The sequence below is a fragment of the Stegodyphus dumicola genome, chromosome 3 (genome assembly GCF_044657685.1).
Source record: "Stegodyphus dumicola isolate Sdum_Otavi_A_Nest chromosome 3, ASM4465768v1".
Lineage (NCBI taxonomy): Eukaryota > Metazoa > Arthropoda > Arachnida > Araneae > Eresidae > Stegodyphus > Stegodyphus dumicola.
In genome coordinates, this window is record NC_140770.1 from 68,498,847 (window position 1) to 68,521,137 (window position 22,291).

At 31.2% G+C, this 22,291-nt stretch overlaps 1 protein-coding gene and 1 long non-coding RNA gene across 5 annotated transcripts in view; one reads left to right on the top strand and one right to left on the bottom strand.

Annotated features, from left to right (window-relative positions):
• LOC118183693 (FMRFamide receptor-like) overlaps window positions 1-22,291 on the top strand; it is a 603,920-nt gene that overhangs the window by 39,250 nt on the left and 542,379 nt on the right. The window lies entirely within an intron of this gene.
• The window catches only part of LOC146998021 (uncharacterized), a 95,465-nt gene continuing 81,552 nt past the window's right edge, over window positions 8,379-22,291 (bottom strand). The window contains exon 2 of the long non-coding RNA XR_015040222.1: window positions 8,379-8,661. This is a non-coding gene — a long non-coding RNA (uncharacterized LOC146998021). The remainder of the gene's footprint in view (window positions 8,662-22,291) is intronic.

The following is a 22,291-nucleotide window of genomic DNA, read 5'->3' on the forward strand; positions in this document are numbered from 1 at the left end:
TTATTGAATATTGTTTGAATATGCTTAAAAATAAAAAGTTTATTCGAAGCAAGCAGCTGCATTTCCTTTGGAATTTAATTAGAAGCACTCTCAACTTGAAAACTCAGTCACGCACATTTGTGAAATTTTGCGCTTAGGTTTATTGCATAATAATTGAAAAATAATCTAAATTGAAATTAATAAATGCTGAACAATTCATTTGCAGCCATGAAATATAAATGTTGTTCATGTGATTTAAGGTCAGTTTCTTAAATTCTGTTGAAAAGGGTGTTTTTTTTCCAGTACTGTTGTAAATATTTATGTTTATTTGAGTATACTTTGGCCTTTGTATATTTTTATGCTCTGTATCATATTTATTAATTTGTTTATTTTTTTGCCTTTTATGTAATAATTTTAGCATGTGTCATTCCAACTGATCGTGTACTGTACTTCTGGTTTTTATATGTTTGAAGCTGTAAATCTTATAATTTGGAATTGATCAAAGTTTAAAACGGAAAATTAGCTTGGTTATAAATAAACTCTCCTGGCCGTCCTTTGCAACATTTGTATCGACAAGAATATACTTCTGGTTAAGAGGAGAATTTTGTGGAAGGTTTTGGGAACGCATTTTGAAAACGTTAGGAATGATTTTTTTCGGAGCTTCCAGGAGGCCGGAATCAATGGAAGATCAGTTGGATTGAATCATCAGCCGAAGTATTGGTCTATTACCTTTTGGAATACTTTTAGTTGCCATATTCTTTGAAGAGACCGTATAAACATTAAAGATTCGGACCATTCAAGTCAATCTCGAACTGCTTCATCATCAGCTCTATCAGAATCATTGAATAGGCGATATGGAATGATCGATGAATGCATCAAAAACAGTGACAAAAAGTTTCAATATTTCAAATGGTGCAATTTATCATACTTGTCAAGTCAATGCATGACATGAGCTCATGGATCTGCCAGAAACGCTTGAAGGCAAATTTATAATACCATCCTTAGATCGCTTGATACATTTGGTTAGGTTCTGCAATATGTAATGACGATTAAATAATTAGGCTTTAGAAGACTTATTGAACTTTGCTATGTAGTCATACGACTAATATTTTAATCCAAAACCAACACAGTAAACCCAATTTTTATGAAAAAGGTGTATTAAAATTGGAATCGACATTGGAAAAGTTTCGTTAGTGACTTAGTTCTTATCGTATCAAAAATAGCTGATGCAATTTTACTTGTGTATGTGCATATGTTTAGTCTATCCATTAAGCTTTTGTCGTAAACATACAGTGAGTTACTTTCTGCTCTTCTTTTATATTTCAAAAAGGCAACTTATCCATTTAATATATACTACAGTGCTATTAAACGGAAATACTTTGATAGCTCTGCTATATATTTTAATTTAACTAATTTTATGTAAACACATTTAGATGGGATCTTTTGTTTACTCATTTGCAGAGTGAAAAATCTCCCTTCTTTTGTCATAATACGAATAGAATTGGAGGAGGGAGGAACCTGATCGGAATGGATATAGATTTTAGGGACAAGGTATCCATTTTAAAAGTATCCAATTTCACCTGGATCCAGCTGCAATATCAATAGGATAAACGATTTACAGACAATTCGAAAGTCGTTTTTATTTCAGTAGACTTCGCAGCCCAGAACACTAAAATAAGATAACATTTACATGCGTTTGCTTCCTTTACAGGCAAAATACTAATTTTAGTTTGTTTTGAAAGCATTTGATTATCAGTGATGAAAACAATGCTTATTGCATGCACAATTCTGAAGGTAACTTAATACTCGGTAACGCGTAGCTTGATGACTATTTTTATTTTGGGTTAGTCAGCATACGGAACGCATTGTACATACTGCCGCAAAGCTGTTAAAAGGAAACTCTTTAGCCTTCTCTGTATGTTTTAATTTACTGATATTAATTTAGCAATGGAAAATAAACGCGTTCAATTTGGATTAGTATTTACAAGAGAAAGAATTCTGTCCAGCTAGAATCCATTTCGATATTTTGAGTCTATTTAAAATTAACTTCTGAATTATTTATCCTTCACATATTCACTTTACACGTTTCATGTATCTAAGCTTGAATTTCTTCTGTAACCATTCACAGGAACTTAATATGAAGCTTAAAAATTACGTCATATTCTCCTTAACTATTTTAAGAATTAAATATAAAAGCCATGCTTTTATTCATAAAATGAATTCAAAAGAAGAAAAATAGAGCTTTTCCGTCGAAGGTGTTTCAGTGAGAAAAAGTTACTGTTTTAGTTTTTGTCAAGGGCAGAGTTGTCCAAGAAAGTTTTAATTAGAAAATGTCGCTAGATTTTTATAATGAGAGCCAGCTGGAAATTATCGACGAATGCGCGAACAAACTGTCGTTGTCTCTAAATAATTAGGAAAGCTCGGTGTTAGTTATGAATAATGAACCAACTTGAAATATTTGTGAGCGTTAAGAAAACGTTACCGATTTTATTACAACAGGTAAATTCCTGTGTTTGATTCTGGCATTTTCTAACTTACTGTGTTAAAGAAAGTTATATAACAATTTAGAAACTATCTAAGTCAACAAAGGAACTAAAGTATCCATTTTAGAGATTCGCTGGAGTTTTGTATCCCTCCTTTAGTTATGTTTGAAAAAGCGGTTTTTGAATGCGAAACATGAGGTGTAATATTCTGAGGTCAAAAATAATTATTTATTTGCCTGTAAATATAATTATTTACGTAACAGTTTCATTCTTGATTAATCTTGTTCCCACTCCGAGCGTTTTTTCGTTATTCTTACAATTAATTAAGCTACCATTCTCTAGTTGATTACATTTATTGGCCTTCTTTTTACAGTATTAATGTATGATGCTTTATTAATTACACTAATTATGTAAGTGCTTATAAAACATCTGTTTTGATTTATTTTAATTTCTAAGTAATAGGTATAGTAAAAGAGAAGAAAAGTAGAAACAAAAGTTGTTCATGCATGCTTTTTTGTATTAAAATCGTAGTTTAGTTCATTATGATGCTAAATATGTTTTTAAAATCTGAAAATAACGTTTATTGCTACAAGAGTGGTAGAAGGCCTTAAAACTAGTAACGTGACAGGCCACGATTGATTCAAGTTATTGTAGTATAACATAGTGAAACTTCTCCCTCACCCTCCCCCCCCGAAAAAAAAGAAAAGATAGTAAAGAAAGAAAGTAAGAAAAGTAAAGAAAGAAAGTAAGAAAAACTTACTAAATTATAGGGGTTTCTATAGTTAAAATTAGTTTACTATATGGAGGAAATAATTTTTTATACGTGTAATCTAAAAATTAGACTTATTAGAAGTGCGTTATGAAACATGATCAAGATTCTTAATACACTACGAGATAGCTCAAAAGAACATTTAAATCAAAATTTGCCTCCTATAAGATATGTGCAAGTATTAAACCACTGCTCCTAACGAGACTGGCATACACAGGCATATTGTTCTAAGCGGTTTGGGTTATAATAATTTGATGATGATAACAAATTAGTTGAAAAATGCGCGGTTTTTAATTTTTGGCAAGTAGAAAGAAAGAGAGGAAATGAACTTCGTCTCTCTTTCTTTGCTGATCTAATAGAAAACTATTATTCGATTACTGTAAATCACATTCTTGGTATTTACCGATAGTTTCGTTAATTTTGTTAATTTAATTATGGCAAAGCACGCGAGGGCTATCTGTCTAAGAAAAGGGATGCATTCGTGGAGGACTTCATAAAGGACTTTCTAAAGGCTCGTATACTCTTTACGCATGGGGAAAAACACGAAAACACTCATGCAGGCAGCTCATTCGCCTGGAATCGAACCAAAGTCAGAATTAGCAGTGTTCAGCGACTTTACCGCTCGGTTACAGGTGAGCCTATTTACCAATAAAGAATGAAGTATTGATGAAGAAATTTTAGGATGAAAGGTCTCATATTAACGTTCAGCATGAAAACATCTCATGCACACTACCTGCAACAGAACTGGGGTTCCACTAGTCTATCCACTTATCTACTGGTCAATCAAATCTGGTAGATAAGCTGCACTAAATAAAAAAAATATTCCAAAGGTACTTTATTACGATTTTCAATACATTACGCCCAAAGGCGCGTTTTGTGTGTTACCTTTATTTATTAAATACCATGTTTTTTGCATTTAAAACATAAAATTCAGTTCAATAGCAATATCGCAAAATAATTTTAAAATGAAATTATCTTTAGAATTTCCGATACCCAGTTTCGAAGGGCTAGAGATAAATGTTTTTTTCCCTCGTACAGTGTTGCATTGCTCGCTTTTAAATCATTGAGTTTGTTAATCAAAAATTCGTTAAAGTTTTACAAAATATGAAATAGATAATAAAACCAATTCCAAATTTGGGCTTCCAGATGCTCATATTTGGGTGGAAACGTACGTATTCAAAATTTGATGGCTCTAAGTACCATTGTTTTATCACAATGCGAGAAAGCTGCACATATTTATGCAGATTCTTAATTTCTTTAAATATAATACAGGGCTCTAATATTTGGTGGCAATAATTTGAAAAGTCAACCGACATTTACATTGATTCAACGCAAAATTCCAAAAGGAAATTAGTAGTCCTTCTAAGCAAATTGACTAAAGAAAGAAAGAAAATTCCTGGTTTTATGAGCTAAAAGCAAGGATTACATTTATTTTTAAAGACAGCAAGTATGTTTTTTTCTCCAATTATAATAATACCGAAAACCTGCGAGATTAAAATATGTATAGAACTTGTAAAATATAACTATTCGATTTCTTTCAGTCTGGAAGAAAGACAATACATATATTAATTCTTTATGCATAAACAATAAATATAGTAATTTTTATTTAAATGTATATACTCACACATACACAAACACACACACACACATATATCTATATCTATATCTATATCTCTATATATACATATACATATATTTTAAAAGTATTTCTCAGTAATAAAATTCTTTAAAATACAAGGCATGTTTAGACATCTGATTTTTATGGAATTTTGTACAATATTTCATTGCAAAATTAGATTTTTCAAACAATATCCTCTTTCATAAAAACATAAATGATGCTAAAATAAATTCTTGCTTTGCCGTCTACCTTTTAATGTACTTTTAATGTAACTGCAAGATCTACGCAGTTACATTAAAAGGTAGACGATAAAGTTCGCTTTTGAAAGAGAGAAAAAAATAATTTTACATTCGGTAAAATATGGCTAGGTATTCTTCTGTTAAATATTTTTACAACAATATTTCACTGTTTTAATGTAAAAATATTTAAAAACTATATTTTATTATTTTATCTTAAATTTAAAATATTTTGTGTTTGTGAGAATATATTTTATATCTACTGGATGTGATCTAGCTTGAGTTTCAGGTTTATGTATATGCGTTTTGTGTATAGCTAGAAAAATGTTTGCTTTTATTACTAAAGTTCTTTCTGCTGTAATTTAAAGATAATTTTTATTTCATCTAATTGACTATCTGTGCTGCCTAAGATATAGTTTTTTGAAGTGCTGATATTTTAAAAGATCAAACAAGTTCATTAATCATTCCAGGGAAAATTTTCTCATCCCTCCAGAAAAGAAGAAATTTCACCACATTGATTCCATTAATTCCATTCGTTATGGAAGAAACAGTTTTTTATGTACCGTGCATTTATAATTCAAACTAAAACCTGTCAATGAGAAATAAGTATCGACAAAATTATCATAAACTGTAACTAAACTTTAGATAGACTGCTAGTGGATAATCGCCAAGTCTAAAAAAATCTGTTATGTACACCACATGACTTCCTTGTACGGAATCTTAAATTGGACGCATTTTTTGCTGCATTTCAGTTTAACTTATTTCCTCAAATTTCGTAAGAGATAAATTTCTCATTCAATTAAGTCTGTGCTCACTTCGCGACAAGGCAAAAATACATATAACTTCAAAATATCTTTATTAAAAATTGAAAAATATAGAAAAGTATAAAAAGGAAAAAAATCTGAAATATTTCAAATTTTATATTACGCCCAAAGAGCTTTTTTTTTAAAAATTTTTTTGTGTTACCTTAATGAATTAAATATCATGTTCTTCGCACTTAAACCATGAAATTCAATTCAACGGCAATTTTGCAAAAAATAATATATCACACTAAAGAATAAACGTGATTCTCGCTTAAAGACCATGTTGTCCAAGTTTTTCTTACTTTTGTTCACAACACATCTTATAGATAAATATATTAGATTGAAATATAATCCAAATGTAATTAATTAAGTAACTTTGTGCTAAGGCAAAAACAAGCAATTCTGCCAGCGGAAAGAAGGCAGATTTTTCTGTGCACAAAACTAAAAGTTTACTTTTGGTCCCGCTCGGCAAAAAGACACTGCAGAAACTGAATTCACTAATCTGCTAAGTTCAAATAAACAAATATGGCTGCTATGATAGAAAAATTGTTCGTAGCCGCACTTAAACAACTTTTAAATTGTTGATAATTCTACAACTACTTCATGCTAAACTAAAGGCATAAAAATTTTAACTGGAAGATAAGAACATAATTCAATCATTTTCAAAGCAAAAAACGCAGTTTATCAACATTTAAGAATAAAAAAAAACTGAGCTCACGGTTCCGAGTAACAGAGTGGGTATATATACATATATATATATATTTATATACTTTTGGTGCTGCCGATTGCAACCAAAAAAGGAGGTGCTTAACTACATGTTATAGCAGCCCTATATACAAAATTTCAACGTTCTGAGGCTACTCCTCTTTGAGCTATGCGAGATACAGCGAGATACACACATACATAGATACGTACATACATACATACGTAGGTACGTACAGACTTCCTAAAATATCTCTTCTAAATCCAATTTTAATATTTTTGGAACCATTTATTTGAAAAAGAATCCTTTATTGTGTGCTTACGTACAGATGTCGCGTAAAACCATCGTTCATTTGCATTCGATAGCGGTCAAAATGGATATTTTCGTTGAAATATGTAAGATAAATATAATTTTTCGCGATTACAACAATTCATTTACTTCGTACAAGAAAGTAATAATAACCGAAGATTGCGAAGGATGTTAAAGAACCTTTATTTTAAACTAAGAAGAAAACAAGGGCACACTTTGTGCTTAGAACTCAGCCAACCACTTGTGGCACGATAACTTGGCAAATCTAAGGAAACTGAGGAAGAAAATATGAAACGGAAAGTTACTTGAACAACAGCTTAAAATATACACTTGAGCTTGAAGAACAATAGCTTGAGATCAATAGATTTCGAAAATAAATGCGGTAGTGAAGAACAAACTTCGAATTGTTGAAAACAGGAAACATACACAAGCGTTGAAGACTTACAGGAGAAGGCCGCTATCCGAAAATGTAGCATTTCGGGAATATTAACAACCGTATCCATTCCGATATATCTAGCTTCAAGACCATCTAAAAGGATAAAAAGCATGTAACCACATAAGCTGTTCTAAATGAATTTGTGATATTCCGCTCAGATCAACATCAAGATGACAAGTCAAACAAACGAACCCAACAGTACTCAGATTTCAATGTCAAGAGAGGCACATTTTTAGAGAATACCATTTCTATTCGCAACCATCCACCTCCAGCGACGATTTTCGCATTACGCGGCCAAATTAGCGCTCTCGAGACTTTTTCATTTGAAAAATCTTATTGTTATACTCTTCTGGATATTTTTCATACTTTTCTATTTTATATTCGAGTAAATATTTATAACATTTTCCTTTTTTCGATTAAATATATAATTTTGGTATTTTATATTCGAGATTGTTGCAGATGTTCCGTTTATAAAATAATATTGGGCAAATAATATACATACACATATATTCATTTATACAATATAATAGATATTACAGCTTAAAACGTAATTACACTCTTTACGAATTTGCGTAAAAGCATTATCTACATAATTTGGTGTATTACTGTATACTGCATGTTTAGCAAAGTAATGCCTTTATTTTAGAAATGGTTTCGACACCGAATTTTTCTAGGAATGTTTTCTTAAAACAAACTTCAATAATATTCTCAATCGCTATTCTATATACAACTAAAATAACTTACGCAAGCGTTACAAGCTGCAACTGAAAATGAAAATGAAAAATTCGGTTTTTTTTTAACTATGCGCTTCTATTTTACAGCATTCAATTGTTTGAAGATTTGTTCTCAATTTTAGAGAACTAATTTTAAGTTCCTTCAAACTTAGTTTCATATTTGGTTTAAATTTGTGAGCACTTTTTGGGTTTAATAAAATTGTATGTTTGCAGTTTTAAAGACACGCTTAGTTGTAATTTTATTAAAGTAGCTATTTTAGTGGTAATCTAAGTAATCCTCAAAACGTAAAAATAATTTAAAAAATTTAATCATGTCTGAAAGAAAATATATAGATTCTCTTTTTAATGCGAGAAGAAATGCCAGAAAGTAATAAAGTTTGTCAGACAATTTAGGAAATTCATAGTGACGGCATCAACAAGATGTTGGACTCTTATATCAAGAACTGACACTCGAGCGCTTGTCGCCTCTCAGATAGACAGCTCTCAGATACAGGAGCAAATCCCTGCTGTATAAGTTGACGCATAAGACCCAGGTTCACCAGAGAAGCATACGTCAATTTCAGCTTGACAAAAGTTCTCGCCTCGATTACCCTGAAAAAAAAAAAAAGGTTACAAATTTTAGAGAAAACAGAATCTAACGAGAAAAGCCTAAGACAGAATACAAAATATTAGCTTACTATGAAGAAAGCTTACGTGATAAAGTATCATTACAGCCAGCAGATGAGTTGTTAAATTTTATGAAACCATCGAAATAACTCCGTTTTAATGTAGCACATTTATTTTAATACTACTATGTACTGATTATATATATGAAAATTATATTCTTAATTGCATATTTCTCTTCTATGAAAATTTTTTGTTTAGCGTTTGGTCCTGCTTAATTAAAACGTATATGCAAAACTACTCTCCAACTACGTTTCATCGATCTTACCATGAACCTTTCCTCGGTTTCATCTATCATGTAATCTTAGGGTATTACTGGCAAATCTAACGTACAATATGTCTGATATTTTTTTGCGAACATTTGCAGAAATATTTGAATTTCATAATATTAATAAATACATATATACTGCATTGTGAATTTGTGCAATTACTTTCTAATATTTCGAGATTTTGCATGTGTTAAATGTACTAAGTTCAAGTCTATAAATCAGAGATAAATCTGTATTATCCCTGATTAAGATATTAATTCTTACGAAAAATTTTGAGATCTTGATGAATATTACACCAAAATTATTTTGTTATACCTTTAGAATTTTTAAAAGTATTTTCCAGAAGAAAAATTAAAGAATGAAATCGGTAAAATCCAAACACGATATGTTTTAAGTAGTAATATTTTCATCTTAGAAAATCCATTTAGTTTATTCTGGTGATAATAAATGTCGATCAAGGATCTAGATGATGGTGAAGAAACATAAAACTTGCTAAGAAGCATAAAACATTTCCACTTGCGAAGAAACATAAAACTTACTTAGTTGAAATTTACAACACATTTCCTTCGACGAAAGTCACTCAAGACATAAAAGCTTTTGCAAAAAAGTCGAAATTAGTTAATCAGTTATAGTAAAATGTTTCACTAAATGTAAGATAGCAAAGTTGAGTCTTACATGCTAAGAAAGTAAAATTTCAGATATATTGCTTACGGTAGCTTATGCGGAAATTCAAAAGATTAGGTTATGTTGTATTATTTGAATATGCCAGGGCATACGAGGGCTATCTGCTTGAGGAGATGAATGCGTGAGGAGAGGACGTTAAGGGGAATTATTTTATATTTATGTTATACATTGGGAAAATTACAAAACCACCGATGCAGCCAGCTCATTCGTCGAGATTTAAAAATTGGGTCAAGTTACTAATATCTATCGGTCTTTACACTCGCTCAAATGTGGACCGATATAGAAAAGATTCGAATAGATGGAAGTTTTTTGTTTCACTACGCTGAAAACATATTTACTCCCCTGTATGTGAGAAAATTTATTTTTATAGTTATCGTGTTTCCTTTTAACCAAAATTCAAGGCAATAAAATATATTTTATTTCTGAAAAAAAATTAGAAATGCAATTGCAGAACTTCATAGTACAGAATAATAGCTTGAAGGGCTTGCTGTTAAAGATTTTAAAGCAAACAAAAATTAAAAATATAACAAAGATTTAAAAAATCCCAATTTAAGTTTAGCATGCAAATTTCAGTACGACGCTTGAAACAATTTTGAGATGAGTCATTACGACAGACCTTTAGTTTAAAAATCAGGATTCTATCAATTAAAAGCTGTTGAGCAGGAGTGGCCATAGAGCAGCTTTTATGCAAATAAAATGAATGTATGAAATATGGTAAACTAAAACAACTCAGTGTTCAAAAGAAAGTAATTTATTTATTTAATTTTTTAGAAAAATATTAGTACACTTAAACTGATCAATGTCCAAATGTTATTTTCATTTTTTGTAAGTTAAGAAACTTAATGAATAATGTTATTAAAATATTGTACTGATAATATTAAACAATTTTATAAAGAAAATCTTTCAGAGTTAGATTTGTTTGTGGATGCTTTACAGGAAGGGTCTGAGAATTTCTGAATGATTAGTAGAGGTAGAAACTTAACTGGAGCGGCACGTGAGTGGAATAGAAGACACATGTAATGCATCAGAAACATTTAATATCATCCTAATTTGATACAAATTAAAAATAATTTAGTAGTTGATTCAACGTCCGAATTGAGAAATTTATGGCAGTTGGAAGTTTTCGGATTTTGTAATAAATCTGATGAGAGTCACAGCTTAGAAGACGATGCTATTTTTGGAAAAATTCAAGAATCCGTAAAATTTGAGGGCAATAGATATATGTTTTGCTTGCCGTTGAAAGAGTATGCAAGGGAATTATTGCACAATTTTGAGGCTGCAGAAAAGCAATTTGAGTCGCAGAGTTAAGAAGCATCCGAAGTTTCATGGGCATTACAAAGCTATGATAGACAAATATTTATTAAAAAGAAGGTTTCGTGGACAAGTCTGAGTTTTTAAAACCTAAAAAGAGTTCGTTTCGCTGCAAACAAAGGCACCAGAAAACTTCACTTTGTCTTCGACGCATCATTTCATGCTGAAGGTAAACTCATGAATGACTCTTTAGAGTCAGACATTTCTTTCCCTTTGCAACCTGTTTTGCCTCCCTGCTATAGAACAAAATATTCCAACTAAAATGAGCTGTTCAATATGAGAAAGATAAATAGTAGGAAAAAAAGTCGTAAAGGTATACTATTACATCAGAAATTAACGTCACATGGAGACTTGTGTACTTATTTAATAAAGAAAAGACTTAATTAAGTGGTAGCTATGCCTAAAATACTTGTGCACGAGACGTGGAACACTAGTCTTTCAGTTCAGGATACTTTCGATTTGAAATTTAGCGAAATAAAAACACTAAATACTTCGAAGAAATTTATTTGAAGCATTTAAAACATGTTTAAAAATTGAAGAATTTTTTTTTACTTGCCTGAACACATAACTAATTTCTGAATTAACGAAAATAAATCAGAAAGCATACTGTACACATTCCTATAAGTTTATTTAATAATATCTTGAATATGTATATTGCTCATTTTTAATGTTTATATTAGGATCAAAAGATCTACGAAAGTGATAAAGCATGTAAATAAATTAACAACAAACTTGATTACCCACTAAACGTATTTTTGCTCATAGAAAACGAAAGTGTAAATCAGTAAAATATGTATTGCAACATTAAATGGAAATTATTGACTAAGGTTATTTGGCACATGTTAATTTCTCTAGAACCGAGCTAGATGCCTGAGATTTTGTGTTGTTTTCATGCATAACATTAATGTGAACCAGTTTCTATTAGAAAGTCCTTTATGAAAATATCTCCTTTTTAGATCGACAACATTTGGATGATGATATGAATTGATAACACCTACTGTTAGGTGGTGCTCCGAGCGTCCTGTCTGTAGAGCTGTTCGATAACTTAACATTAACATGAAAGAATGAAGAAATTAGACTTCATAATAACCGAAGGCGCGTCCCTAATAATTATTGTTATAAAGCACTGCATTATATGTAAATAAAATTTGAATGTGTGTTAATAACAAGTGGAATGATTATTTTCCTCTGGATTTAATACTCGAACAGAAATCTAACGCATGGAAATGTGAATAGCTACCATAGGTGGTTCTGCGACTTACCAATGTTCAGGTGGTAAAACTGCTGAACACTGATAAGACAGTCTGGAATCAAATTCAAGTGAACGGGCTAGTTGCAGAGGAGTTTTCTATTTTCCCATACGTGTAAGGTGAATACGAACCAATTTTCCTTAGAAAATCCCTCCAAGACGGCATTTTTTCTAGACAGGTAGACAGCCGTCCTGTATTTTATCCTAATCGAAATAATCTAGTCGTACAGATTGTCATAACTGTTTAAAACAGCGAAGAATTAGTGTTCGAAATACTTGCTTGAAGTTTAATTTAACTAATCAAATTCATTAGCAAATGCATGCTTGTATAATTTATTTATCTGAGATTTTTGGTATTGTTAAGTACATTTCTTTTTCAGTTTTATTGAAATAAATAAGTAAATAAACTACTATTCGCGGCGAATGATCAGAGGAAAAGATATTACAGATGAAATTATTTTATATATGGAACTTGTTTTAACGGCTATGCAATGGTGTTACAATCGTCATAATATGCATGGGGACGATTGTTACCCGTCAATTCTTATGTATATCACACAATTTAATACCCAAGTGTGAAACATAATGATAAGCCATTGCCACCAAAATAACGATTATTAAGGAAATAATTCAAGTTATTTATTTGACGAGAAATTCCTGAGCGGGAAACAGAAAGCCATAAAACTGGGTACGTTATTGACGTTCTGAATAGTTTTAATAGGTGTACTGTATTGTTGATGTTTTGGTTGAGTTATAATTATAGCAATGCATTTTTCAAAGGTTTCAGCAATGGAATTTAACATAAAGCTAGAACTATTCGAAGAACAAGAATTTCGAGTTTGGACGCAAATTCTTCACTAGAAGAATTTGCGTTTGCTTTCTGAGAATTTCTGAAATATCGCACTTACGTAAAATTTTAGTGTTCAGTTCTAATCGTATGTTTGCCGTATTTTTGTTAAAATAATATTTATTTTGAAATTGATGTAGAATTCTTATATCGTCTGATTTAATTTCATTTGCGATTAACAACTAATTTAAGAATTTTAAATGACCTCATCTTCTTTACTAATTGCAGTTGTTTATTTTGTTTCTCAGAACATATGATAATATTTTTTTTATTAGAAATGGACATACTGCCGTTTGTATTATACAAATCCAACAAATTTTCAAATCATTCCTTTTCTTATAAAGGATCTGCAATGGCCTTTATTTTAATTTTATTAAACTTTTCTGAAAAACTATTAACAGTGTCGTTTCGAAATAAACAATTCATCCATAAAAGTGTTATAAAAATATCAGCCTTAATATTTTTTATCTTCATACCGTTACGCAATTTGTATTAGTGATAATCACATCAATTTAATAATAATTTAGGTTTCAGCGTTAGTCAGAATCTAAAATAAGTATAAGAACGTATGCAACACTGAAATAATAATTTTTATTAATTAGGTGAACTGTATCAGATTCGCAGATTTTGTATTTATAATTTTTTTCCGTCTGTAAGTAAAGTTATTAACAATAAGTATGAAAATTTTTTAATTTATATTAGAACTTATGGTCTGCAAAGAAACTGTCGATAATTGTAGATCTATATTCATTAAGAAGGCTTGTTTTCTACATTTACTACCTCTCATAAAAGATTAAGCAGAGTTTTGCTTTATTAGCCCAAAAGAGTGTTATGTGGAATAGGCTATTAGTCACAAAACGGGATTTTGCGTCGCCCGCTATAAATGGCTGTATCAATTTCCAAATTGTTGCCACCAAATATTACCTCTATATATTATTTTACAGAAAATTAAATATTTAAGAATCTGCATGTATATATGTTCCTCGCATTTTGAAAAACGACGGTAACTAGGGCCATCAAATTTTGAATAATTTCATTCGAACATGCGCTCCTGGAATCCGAATTTGGAATTTTATATTTTATGAAACTTTAATTAATTTTTGATTAAAAAAACTCAACGACTTGAATGCGAGCAGTAACGAAACTGTACAGAATAAAAATTTTTATCTCCAGTGCTCGGGAGTGTTCTAAGATAATTCTAAAGTTATGCTGTTTTTAAATATTTTGCGATTTTACTGTTGAACTGAATTTTTTGCAATGTAAGTTAAGATACAAAACATTATCAAAATTATTATAAAAAAAATTAAAATATCTGAAAGGTTTCATATTTTAACGGTCACTCAAAAGAGTTTGTAAAGGTATTTTTACGCTCTCGCTGAGCTCGCAGTCTACCAGCCTGCTGTTAGAGTCGTTCCTACTAACACTTTTTTTTTTCTATCTTAGCTGTTTTTATGTTTTAGCTTTAATATTAAGCATAATTTTCTTCGCACTTACTTACACCATATACAATTCAACACCAAAATTGCAAAACATTTTATAAGTAGCATAGAAGTACTAGAGCCATCAAATTCTGAATAACGTAGTCCTCCACCTGAATATGGGCACCTGGAAACCCGAATGTAGAATTGCCAATTTGTTTTATTACCTATTTCTAATTTTTTAAACTTTAACGAACTTCTGATTAAGAAACTGCTGTAAGGAATAAAATACTTTTACCTGCAGTGCGCGACTCTGCCCAGCGGAAAATATAAAGCTATGCTGTTTTTAAGTACTTTTAGCCCAAATGCTATGCTCTTGAAGTGCGTATGTTTGTCTAATTGAAAAAAACGTTTTTTTAGGCGTCATATATATAATCTGAAAGACTTTTTTAAATTTATTTATTGTTTAGTCTTTTCTCAGTTCATCATATCAATGTTCAATTTTAATACTAAGATGGGCTTTACAAAACCTTATCCTCGTCTTTTTATTATTAACGTTTTGTGTGTTTACATTATTTGTCAAGTATCACGTTTTCGGCGCTTACGCCACATAAAATTCAATTCAGCATCAAAATCACAAAATATTTAAAAACAGCATACCTTTAGAATTTCCGATAGAAATTCTAGCGTTCTGGAGATAAAAATGTTTTTTTTTTTTTTTTTTTTTTTTTTTTTCCCGTATAGTGTTGTAACTATTCGCTTTGGAATCGTTTAGTTTGTTAATCAAAAATTCTTTAAAATTTTACCAGATATGAAATAGATAATCGAAATTTGAAACCTTAACTAGGTGCCCATGCTCGGGAGGAGGGCTAAGTTATTCAAAATTTGATAGCTGTAGGTACCATTGTTTTTCACAGTGCAGAAACATACATACATTCATGCAGATTCTTCATTATTTAATTTATTTAAATGTAATGCAGAGTTCTAATATTTGGCGGTAACAATTTGAAAAATTAAACGTCGTTTTTATATTCGATTACACAAAATACCAAAATCAAATTAATAGCCCTCCTGGGCAAATTTCGTGAAATTCGATAATATTTCGTGGCAGCAATTTGAAAATTATCTGCCGTTTATAGTGATTCAGAGCAAAATACAGTTTTAAGACTATTATCCCATTGGAGACTGAGATTCCTTTTTGGGCTGTCAAAAGTTTTGCAAGCCATCTTATTACGAAAACTGAACATTTATATGATGAACACAGAAAAGGCTGAAAACAATATTAAAATGTATACCAACATTTACCACTGCTTTGAGAATTCTAAACATATGCTGGTATGCTGATTTTAAAGTTTTTGTAATGTTTTGCTGAAATGTATATTGCGTAAGTGCGACGAAAATTATCCTTAAGAATAAAGCTGAAGAGAAATGTGTTATAGAGGTGAGTTCGAAAACAGATTAGTTGACTTCGAGCTCAGAAGGGGCGTAAAAAACCTTAACTAATACTTTTAGGCGATCATTAAATTCAGAAAACTCTCTTTCAAAACTGTTTTTCTAACTTTATTATTAGTTCAAAGGTATTTGAGTCTCCGAAGGACTATTTCTTTCGTTTCGGCATTTTGCGTCGGACTCCTATAAACGTCGGTTCACTTTTCAAACTGTTGCCACAAAATGTTAGAGTCCTGCATTATATTTGAAGAAATTAAATAATGAAAAATCTGCATAAATGTATGTATATTTCTCGCATTGTGGTAAAACAACGGTATCTAGAGCCATCCAATTTTGAATGACGTAATCCTACTGCGAATGTAAGCATCTGAAATCCCAAATGTGAAATTTAGTATTTGTTTTATTTTGATTTCATATTTTGTAAAAATTTAACGAATTTTTGAGTAACAAATTCAACGATTTAAAAGAGAGCAATGGCAACACTCTACGGGGAAAAAAACCTTTTTATCTCCAACGCGTCGAACTGTGCATCGGAAATTCTAAAGATAAGCTCATTTTAAAATTATTTTGCGACGTTGCTATTGAATTAAATTTTATAGTTTAAGTGCAAAGAACATGATATTTAATAAATAAAGGTAACATACAAAACGTTAAAAAAACGCCCCTTTGGACGTAATTTAAAATCTGAAACATTTCAGATATTTTTTTTTTATATTTAAATAAGATATTGGATTAGTGTACCAATATGCATTTTAAAACTGAACTTCAATTTTTGGCATAATGGCAATTTAAGCAGTGTTTAAAAAATTTTATTAAGAAACATTAAGCACTTCCACTGATAGAATATTAAGTGTCTGTGTGCAATCAACCTGTTATTGATCTTAACTATCAATGAGTGTATGCTGAATTAAATGAACATAAATAACAGAAAAAATTAGTTTGAAATGGTATAGGAAAACGGAAATAATTTATTTAAGCGACATGAATAATTCTTCCTTTTATTAACGTGTTGTGGAACGTTGCGCCATTTTGCTGCAAAAGTACACTATTCACAGAAATCAAGCATTAATCATAATAATTTTTATATGCAGAGGCTGCGATTTGTTAGTAATCATCTATAAAATATATTATATGCGCAATCATAAGAAATAAAATGCAGAACTCACGCTAATAGATTTTATTAAAAAGAAATGAATGAAACATGAGCAAATCTCGAACGAGGAATAAATATTTAGCAAAACGGTAAAATCGAAGTAAGTATTTCCCAGTCACGTTTGTTTACTAGAGCGAAAATTAGAAATTCCTACATAAAATCTGCATAACATATTTTCTATTATTGTCTCGAAAGATTTACATCATGGCATTTAAGTCATTTTTTAATTTTCAGTTTGTTTTAAAAAGAGCTAGGATTTATTGGATCGCATTTCCATTATTTTTCATATGTATGCTTTTTTGGATATGATTCCATCCCCTAAGAGGCTTTCGGATCTCCAGTCTCTCCGATTAAGTTAAAAATTCGTAATTGAATAAAACCGAAGTTACTTGTATGATTGGATTTAGCATTTGTGAATAATTAAATGAACAAATTCCACTGCGAGTATAGTTTAAGATAAAAAAGATGGAAATATGGTACTAGGGATATGTTTACCTGCTTAATGGAATGTAAGAAAATCAACTATCACGGTATTCGCATGAATTGTCACTTCAATATAAAAGACGCCATTTTCTCGAATAAAATGAGACTCTTTGCATTTTAAATTTTAATTAATATTTTTATTTCACATATGTCAAAGATATTATATATAAAGCATAAGCTCTTCGTAATCACACATATCTTTGAAAAGCAAATATGGGCCCGTTTTTAGCTTATGCTTATTGACATCATATTTTCCATTAATGGAGATCAGTGCTCAATGGAAACAATTTGTGTTAGTCTATTCGTAAATATGTTTTAATTTATTAAAGATCAGTGTTGGTTTACTACATTATGTTGAAACAAATAATAATTCTGTTCCTCGCTACGGGTTCGTGGAGCTTGATAACTAAGCCATATGACAAAAGCGATACAAACACTTTATTCAAATAAATAACAGCTCATATCAAAGTAAATAGCTAGAAAAAACTCAAGGAGAATAACAGATCTAAAGCAAATTCTTCCTAAGAAGCGGAAATATTGCATAGTAACTTTAAAGCAGTAACAACACAATTTATAGCAGAATAACTCAACTAATTCTTTAATTAAACTGATTCTTATGGCTCATTGCAGCGATATATATACGGATACCTCCTGAAAGCCTGGGAAAAGATCTCTTCTTGGGCCTTGAAAATATTTATTCCGAAATCTTCAAAATTTGTTAAGTTAACGATAAATAATAAAATCCCTCCAACGTAACGCAAATATAAAAATTGTCAGCAAAGCTTGTCAAAAGAGCATCGAGCAATGCTTCAATTTTAACGTAGCTATTTTCAAATCATAACCTATATCATTTCAAATTCTGTGACATGAAAAGCTTAAACATGACACATGCCATCTTACTAACATGTAAAGCTTAAAAGTATAATTTGTGGCTATAAATTCGATTAAATAATCCATAAATTCGATATTTTAACTACGATTCGATATTCGATAACTTGACAAATTTTGTGGTTATAAATTCGATAAATTCGTTTGATGGAGATAACATGAAAAGCTTAAAAGTATAATTTGTGACCATAATTCGATTAAATAAAAGTATAAGCAAAAATATTACGTAGTGCTATAACAGTATACTAAAGCCAAAATACATCGAAATAAACACAAATATTTGTGCAAGGAAATATGAAATTTTACAAATCGCTGTATCATATCTTACGAATGCAATACGCAAATGAATTCATCTCTTTATTACTATATACTGAGAGTTTATGATAATAACAGTTAAGGTAAGCCCAGTACATGTAGCTAATGCACTGGATGTTAAATGTCAGATACTCCATCAATTATTTCAGTTTAGTTATTTTGTGAGTTATTATACTTAACTGAAATTAGCATTAAGTACACGAATTTTATCGTAGTCAAGAGGCAAGGGTTGCGTCTGTCATTGGTTTGAAATCTGAGCACCTTATAGGTGAAAGCAGAAATTTTCCCACTTCCAGTTATGATAGAGAGATAGATAACCTCACTGCAAGGGGGGGATCCCTTTCTTCTGTTCTGTCAAACTTCCGACATGACCTTCCGTTCAACAGTATTTGAAGGGCTTCCATACCACAAAAACACAATGCATTTATGGATATAAATAGCTTCTTAGAGATTTAAGCGCGAGTCAAGCCCCTAACAGCCGTTTTTCTTTACCACTATACCAAAAGTGCTGTTGAATTAGTTGTTCATTCAGCAACGTCGTGATTATGATCGTGAGTTGCGACAAATATCAGTGCCAGAGGAAATCAGAAGCCCTAGAGAAATTCTACGTTCTTTGGTCTACGATGTCCAAAATTGATCTTAATATTTTATTGACAGGACTTAAAGCAGTAACGAGTCAGCTACATACAAATGGTAAATGGGATATTTATGGACTATCATGAACAGTAACAACAAAAAGACAAGTTGATTTGTGTGACATTGCAATGTTTCTGAATGGACTGGCTGGATCCATATATCTTCTATCGAATATGATGGCTTAAGACTCAATTTTGTGCCAGTGCCTGAATGGCATGACTTCACTGAGCGACTTGTGATTTGGCTTTCACTATTGTTTTGAATGAACCAAACGGAATGTGTATAAGAGCATACCTAGAAAAAATACCCTATGATCCATGAAACAAATGCACCATATTTGTGGTCTATAATGCAGAGTTTCAGGAAGGCTGTCCTTGCAAAATAGTACCATCTGATCATGAACTACGTACTTAGCCGAGCGGTTCACTTCTGATGGTCTGAAAAGATTCTATCCATTACTCGGTGCCCATCTCATAATGTTTGATCTTTTAGTGTTTCTTTTCCCTTGAAAGATTACCTCATTTATTCATTTAAAGATTTACACTGCTTATAAAAAAATTAAATTGTTTCTTCTGCTAAGAATGTAATATTAAACTTGCATTATTTACCTCATCATCGTCGTTTTCACTGAATTGCTGTCAGACAAAAGTTAGTACTTCATTATTCTCATTTCAAATGACAAAGCAGACTTTGCAATTTAAAATTTCATGTCTTAAATTAGTTTTTAGTCGTTTGGTTTTAAAATTACTTGTGTCAAAGACGATGTTTGGTTTCATATTTAAAACTTTCTTTTTATTTAAGTTTACTTTATATGGTTTTATTTTCAAAGGCGGACTCGAATAACATTCATTTAATAATCTTTAGATTTTGCGATTTGCGAATTATGAAGATATGCATTTATTGCTTTTAAATCGCCAATCTCTCAATGATGGCTTAAGTATGGATTTGAGACTTCACCTCGATATTTCAAAACAGGGACGATTCTTCTCTGAACTATGTGCAGAGAGATGCTTACTATTAATCATTACTCCTTCCTATACTATCATATTTCCTCCAATGGAAAAGTAACATTCCCTAATGTTTGTGGGAATATTTCATGTTTCTGACAGTCATGAGATATAAAAACTCTAGAATCGCATGTTAAAAAAATCTTGACCTGTTAATGGAAAAAATACGAGCCGTTTGCAGCAGACTTAATTTGTGCTGCTTGATGCCGTTCAGGTAAATCCGTTTTCGGTATGAAGTCTGTGAAACACAAACCAATTGGCTATCTAGAATAAAGTTTTTTCAGGCCGTTTGTCTACAATTTGCCACGATTAGCATTGTAAGTTGAGTTGCCTAACGGTCAAATTCCTGTTGAAATTGATAATTATAAGCAGAGAATAATCATTAAAATTAGTTGATTTATTAATTATTATTTCCTTGTAATCTGTATCGTCTTCCTTGTAATAGTTTTAGACTGTTTAAATTATTTCCGCAAGACAGAGAATGACTATCAGCCATTTTGCTTTGCCATTTTGAAAATTATATGTTCTACGTTTACAGTCACGTGCAAAAGTTTAAGACCAGTAGCCGTTTTCCTGTATTTTAATAGATTACACCATTTTTGCTCTTGATTGCGTTATCTCATATGTTGACTGCATCAAACGCTTTCTACTACTATAAATAACGTTGTTTCGTTTATCAGTAGTTCGTTATTGGATTTTGTGTACACAGTGCTGTTGTATAATTTTTATAATGGGTAAAATACCCTTCACTTGCTGTTGAAAAATGGGCAAAAATAGTGGCGCTGCATGATGTTGGCTTTTCCATCAATCCATCAGTAAATTCAAAATTTCGGGAAATTATACGAATTTTAAGAGAAGCGGTCGCCGAAGAAAAACTTGTGCACGTGATAATCGTGTGATAAGAAGGATGATCACTCGATGTCCAACAACCTCCTGCGATAAAAGTAGAGCTGCTTTGGCTGAAAAGATTACCAACGTCAGTTAGAGTACTATTTCAAAACGTTTGACTAAAGATTATGATTTATTTTCCTATATACCTGCATGGAAATCTCGACTTACTCAAAGTATGAGAAATGAATGAATGACGTTAGCCAGACAATATCAAAATTGGACCGAACAACAGTGGATAACAGTGTTATTTTCCGATGAGTCAAGTATACAGCAATTGTTTCCACGTGCTAAATGTATTCATCACCCATTTGGAAAAAGATATGTTGACAGATATGCGATTCCGACAATGAAACATCCTCCAAGCCAGGTGATATGAAGAGCAATGTCTGCGTCTGGTACTGCTGCTGTATATTTCCTGCCATCTAAAACCACGATGAACGGTAGTCGGTACCTTAATTTGTTACGTGACAAAGTTGAAGCTTCACTTAAATGTTCACATATGTTCAATTTTCATGTATGATGAGGCTCCGTGTCACAGGGCAAGGAATGTTAAGGACTATCTGAGGGTTATTCAAATCCGAGTGCTTGATTGGCCAGGTAACAGCCCAGATTTTAATCCCAGAGAATCTGTGGTGTATTGTGAAAAATAAAGTTGCGGAGAAGCTACCAGTGCTACAGAACTTGTTGAAGCAATAAAGCATGTGTGGTGTACAGAGATTTCTCACGATTACTGCCAGTCTCTTGTTCACAGCATGCCTAAAAGGATTACAGCAGTGATAAAAAATAAAGGAGGTCCGTAAAAATATTTCAATAACCTAGTAAGTCTATTTTTTTCATTTATAAGATATGTTTTTGTTGCGGAATTCCAATAAATCTGATTTTTCCATGAGTGGTCTTAAACTTTTGCACACGACTGTAAATGCCAAGCGTGTTCTTACAAATGACCTTTTGGTGCCAA